This window comes from Lactuca saligna, chromosome 6 (assembly GCF_052625555.1).
Source record: "Lactuca saligna cultivar CGN05327 chromosome 6, ASM5262555v1, whole genome shotgun sequence".
NCBI classification, from domain to species: domain Eukaryota; kingdom Viridiplantae; phylum Streptophyta; class Magnoliopsida; order Asterales; family Asteraceae; genus Lactuca; species Lactuca saligna.
In genome coordinates, this window is record NC_136422.1 from 89,006,171 (window position 1) to 89,012,111 (window position 5,941).

A 5,941-nucleotide genomic window follows, 5' to 3' on the forward strand; every position below is an offset into this window, starting at 1 on the left:
TTTAAAAGTATAACTCTTGGTTAGAGTGTTTTAATCTCGTTGTGTTTATAGTTGTATATCTTTTATGGGTTGATATAATTATTTCATCATAAACAATGCTCTGATATCAATCTGTCACATCCCCAAACTGAGATGGCGGAAAAATTCGGGGGTGGAGGATGTCATGTACAATGTCATAACAAGGCATAATAGTAAAACAAGCAACAACATCCATTGAATTAATAAAATAGTTAATACGTGTGTGTTCTTTGTAAAGCAGTATGACACCAAAAATGTATAACAAAATAAAATACGAGTCTGAACATGCACCGTCTTCTCAAAAACCTGCTCGTGTACCTGTCTACTGGTTTCCTGAGAATACAAGTTATTTTGAATGAGAGTATCAACATTTAAGTTGGTGAGTGCATAAGTATTTTAGTATCAAAAGTTTGTTCTTGTTTCATGAAATGTTTGCATTTGTTTAGTAAAAATGTTTGTATCTTTCCCAAAAATCCTATATTTCCTGCCTTTAAATGAAAAGTAGTCTTCTACCAAGACCCAACTGTTTTTATGACTTGTTTTCTTTGAAAGTAGAGTAAAATGTATGTTTGTACTTGAAATAGTATGAATGTATGTTTTCCATATTTGTAAAACTATATTTTCTCGAAAATAGTATGCATTTCACATATGAGAATATCACTGTATGAATGTAATGGAAAAATGAAGACTCGCAGTAGTAATTGTATAAAAGACACTACTGATGCATTAGATACCATGAAAACCAAAAGGTTAATTATGGTTAAATGTGATTTGGTTATAACCATGCTTGATAGACTAGTATATAACACGTTGTTCTTCAAATGTCAAAAATGATATGAAATTTGTTACCTGTAGACCTGCAAGTCCCAATATAGCTAGCAGCAAGGTGCGGGATGGTCAATCCCATATAGACCTATACATAAACTCACTCTCTCCCTCCAGGAGACTCTGGTTACAAAATGTGACATAGCAAGTTTATTGCTATATCATGAAGTAGTGGCTCACATTTTAGTTATCTTGTTATTGTTATAGTATGTAAGTTCCTTCTTGTTCTTGCAAATGACTAGTATGCTTGGTAATGAATAGTAATAATATGTATGTACTGACACATATATTGTTTCTCTGTTCTCGTAATAGTATGTAGTGATCCTCCAAACTATACACATTATAGTTTACTAGTATGTTTACTTGACTTATTACTAAAAAGACTCAATTTGTCTAATGTATACAACTGAGTTAAGCATAATCCTTGAAAATAATGAGATTTAATATTCAGGCATATATTTAGAAAGTATAACTATAAATTAACTGACACTCGGAGTAGTGATGCTACCCTAAGCCCACAACAAAACAAGGAACAGGTGTTAAGGTATTTAGCAATAGTCCGGAGTTCGTTAAATCATATTTATACATAAATATGTATCCGAATATGATTTTAATAAAAATAGAAATCTAAAATGGTTTAAAAGAATTTTTGTCACACCCCCAAATTGGAACGACGGAAACGTTTGGGGGTGGAGGACGTCATGTATAGTATCACAACGATTGCATCATAGTAATCAAAGTAAACACAACCTTTACATTAATATATGAATATTTACATTTTTTGGATACATAGTTTGTATACATAAAAAGTATGACAAAATAATAAAAGACGTGTCTCTATACGCTCCATCTTCTCCAAAATGCGACATGAGTACCTGTCTACTGATTCCCTGAGAATACAAGCGATTTTGAAAGAGTATGAGCGTTAAGCTGGTGAGTTCATAAGAATGTTTTCCGTAATGAAAAATCTTGTCAATGAATCTGACAAACGTATCGATGTTTCCCACGAAAATTTAGTATTTTATAACATGTAAGTTATGTTTGAAAACCTTGGCTACCACCAGTATGTATAGTGTGTTCTGTTTGAAAACCCTGGCTACAACTTGTATGTATAGTATGTTATGTGTGGAATCCTTGGCTACCACCAGTATGTATAGTATGTTCTGTTTGGAAATCCTGGCTACCACCTGTATGTATAGTATGTTCTGTTTGGAAACCCGAACTATGTGTTCTATTTGAAAACCCCAGCTACCACCATTATGTATAGTATGTTCTGTTTGAAAACTCAGAATGTGCTCTGTTTGAAAACTCTGGCTACCACCAGTATGTAAAGTACGTTCTGTTTGGAAACCTGGCTACCACCAGTATGTATAGCACATTCTATTTGGAAACCCTCACTACCACCAGTATGTATAGTATGTTCTGTTTGGAAACTTTGGCTACCACCAGTATGTATAGTATGTTCTGTTTGGAAACCCAGACTATGTGCTCTATTTGAAACCCCTGGCTACCACCAGTATGTATAGTAGGTTCTGTTTGAAAACCCGAACTATGTGTTCTGTTTGAAAACATTTGCTACCACCATTATGTATCGTATATTCTATTTGTAAACCATGGCTACCACCAGTATGTATAGTACGTTCTGTTTGGAAACCCTGGGTACCACCCAGTATGTATAGTACGTTATGTTTGGAAACCCTGGGTACCACCAGTATGTATAGTAGTTTTATAAATTAAAATAAAACTAATGAAGAATGGAATCCCGTAAACAAAGGTTAGTTTATACTATTGTTAGTCGTATAACTATGCTTGATATGACCTAGTGACCTTTACGACATTCTTCAAGTGTCGGATATATGACATTTGTCACACCAGGAATGCATGCCTATCTGTAGCTAGTAGTTCGAGTGTGGGATTGTCAGTCCCGAATAGATTTATTCACAAATCTCACGCTCTCCCTCCAGGAGACTCTAGTTATGGAAAACCAAGAGTCACACTTGAATTAAAACCATTAAAACAATTACAAGAGTTAGAAAAATGAAGAGTCTTCATTTTATTACTCTATTAAACTCATAAGTTACAAGAAATGAAAAGTTTTGAAAGTTACAAAACTTGCCCTCAAGTTTTGGAACAAGTAAAGTTAAGTTAAAACTTTAAGTTCCAACCCCTAGAATTTTAAAAGTTAAAATTCAACCCTTATACTTATATTATGATGATTTAATAATTATATATATATATATATATATATATATATATATATATATATATATATATATGTATGTATAAGAATAAAGTCGTCTTACCGCTAGTACGCCTCATTCACGAAGCCGGTCTATAAGGTGGGTATAAGGTTGTTGCCTATAAAATAGTGACTTAATGGGTGTCTACTCTCACCCACCGCTTGCTTGACTGGTGGAGGGTCATTAGCCGAACGGGTAAGACAAGGACTTATAAATTCTCATTCAAAGTATGATGAATATTATAAATTAACTAAATGTTTTATTAAATTCCCAATCTTAGTTACTTTAGGAAAATGTGAATAAGGTGCTAATCCATGAAATTACACTTTACACTTTGTCTAAGTCATTGGTGGAGTGTGTGTGGTTAACCGGCACACTAACGTGGACTTAAAAAGGTAGGTAAAGGGTGACTTAAGGTTTATTATAGTATTGGTGGAGCGTGTGTGGTTTACAGGCACATCGATTGAGTGATAAACTTTAACGGTACCAAGTGATTTACATGGTTACTTCACACCTCGTTTTGTGATCCTCGGTATCCCAGTCACAAAACTTGGAGGGCACTCTCGAGATTGAAACATGTCTTTGAAAAGTTCATTGAATCTCAAAGAATCTAGGAATTTCTAAGAACCAATTATAAAACCTAATATCCAATATTTCGGTTTTCGTGGTGGAAATTGGTGAATCGTCATTCACCTACCTTTCAAATATGGTATAGCTTAGATTACGGCATACCTTTTCTAAGTTATATTATATTGTGATTGGATCCTAGCCTTAATATTACATTTGGGTGTTTTATTAAGGACTCTCTTAAATCTTTACTAAACTTGTTCTCCTCTTTTAGATGTCTTCAAATAATGCTTTTGGCTCGAATCCTAATGGCTCCTTTACTCTTATGAGATTGTGTGGGAAAGTCACCTTTGATGGATCCAACTTCAATGAATGGATCAGAAACATCAGGATGATTACCCGCTACGAGGACAAAGAATATGTCCTTGACAAGGAGCTTAGGGAGATTGATGAGACCACTGCAACTCCTCAGGAGATCGCTGACTTTCTGGCACATGAAAGGGATGCTACGAAAGTAGCTTGCATCATGATGGCCACAATGACAGCTGAACTCCAAAAGTCTTATGAGGATTTCTACCCTTATGAAATGCACCAAGATTTGATGGAAAGATACCATCAAAGTGCACGACAAGAGAGGTACGAAATCATCTGCTCCATGATAACAACCATGATGAAGGACGGTGATTCCGTCACGAGCCACATGCAGAAAATGCAAAGATATGTGGATCGATTGCTGAAGCTTAATGTGAACCTCCCTGAGGACCTTGCAATAGATATAATTTTTGCGCTCCTTACCATCGTGCTATGATCAATTCCGTATGACATATCACATGAATAAGGAAGAGGTCACTCTCAGCAAACTTTAGGGACTTCTCAAGACTGCAGAAACAGGTCTTAAGGGGAAGTCGGTTGCTATCACTCCTAATCCAAACTCAACTCCGGTTTTGGCAATCGGGAAAAGTCGAGGGAGGAAGAGAAAGAGATCTTCGAAGGGTACCAAGGCTCGGATCCTTGATGGCTCTTCTTCAAGTGGAACCAAGAAAGGTTTCATTACTCCTTTTTCTGACCCAAAAGAGGCTGAATGCTTCTATTGCCATGAAAAAGCTCATTGGAAGCAAAACTGCCCAAAGTACCAGCAGGATGTGAAGGATGGGAAAGTAGTGGGTTTAGTTTAGATTTGAATAAGTGTTGTTACTCGCCAGGAATGGCAAGAAATATTATTTCCTTTCATGCTTTGTACAAACAAGGGTTTACCTTTTTGTTTAATAATGAAGTTGGTTCTATTGATGCTTTCTTTAATAATGTTCATTATTTTAAAGCATTACCTTGTGATGGTGTGTATGAAGTTGTATCTGTTGTAGATAACTCAGGAAATAATGTTTTGTGTATTGATTCTACTAATAATAATAACTTGGATAAAGCATCATTATGGCATTGTCGTCTTGGACATATAAGCAAGAAACGCATAGGCCAACTCCAAAAGGATAGAGTCTTGGAGTCATTTGACCTAAAGTCAAATGATAGTTGCGAATCATGCTTACTTGGAAAAATGACAAAGTCACCCTTCACAGGCTCATGTGAAAGAGGTGAAGGTTTGTTGGAACTTATACAGACGGATGTGTGTGGACCATTTAAACATGCCACAACGGATGCTAATCGTTATTATTTGACTTTTACTGATGATTACAGTAGATATGGATATGTCTACTTAATCAAGCATAAGTCAGAGACTTTCGAGAAGTTTAAAGAATTTAAACAGGAAGTCGAGAATCAATTGGGCAGGACCATTAAGATGCTTCGATCCGATCGAGGTGGTGAGTATCTTAGTTCAGAGTTCCTCGACTATCTAAGGGAATGTGGGATTGTCTCACAATTGACACCTCCCAGGACACCGCAGTTGAATGGTGTGGCTGAGAAGCGTAATCGAACCTTGTTGGACATGGTTCGTTCCATGATGAGTCGAGCTTCGGTACCAATCTCATTTTGGGGGTATGCCTTAGAGACTGCCGCCCATATCCTTAATCCAGTCCCTACAAAGAAAGTTGCCAAAACTCCTCACGAGATGTGGACTGGTAAAGTACCTAAACTAGACCACATCAAGATTTGGGGTTGCGAGGCATTCATGAGACGCGAGACTCATGATAAGCTCGAACCCCGAAGCGAGAGGTGTATTTTCATCGGCTACCCACAGCAATCCTTTGGTTACCTCTTCTACAGACCTAGTGACAATGTGGTCTTTGTAGCAAGAAGAGGAGTCTTTCGAGAAAAAGAGTTTATAAGCCAAGGAGACA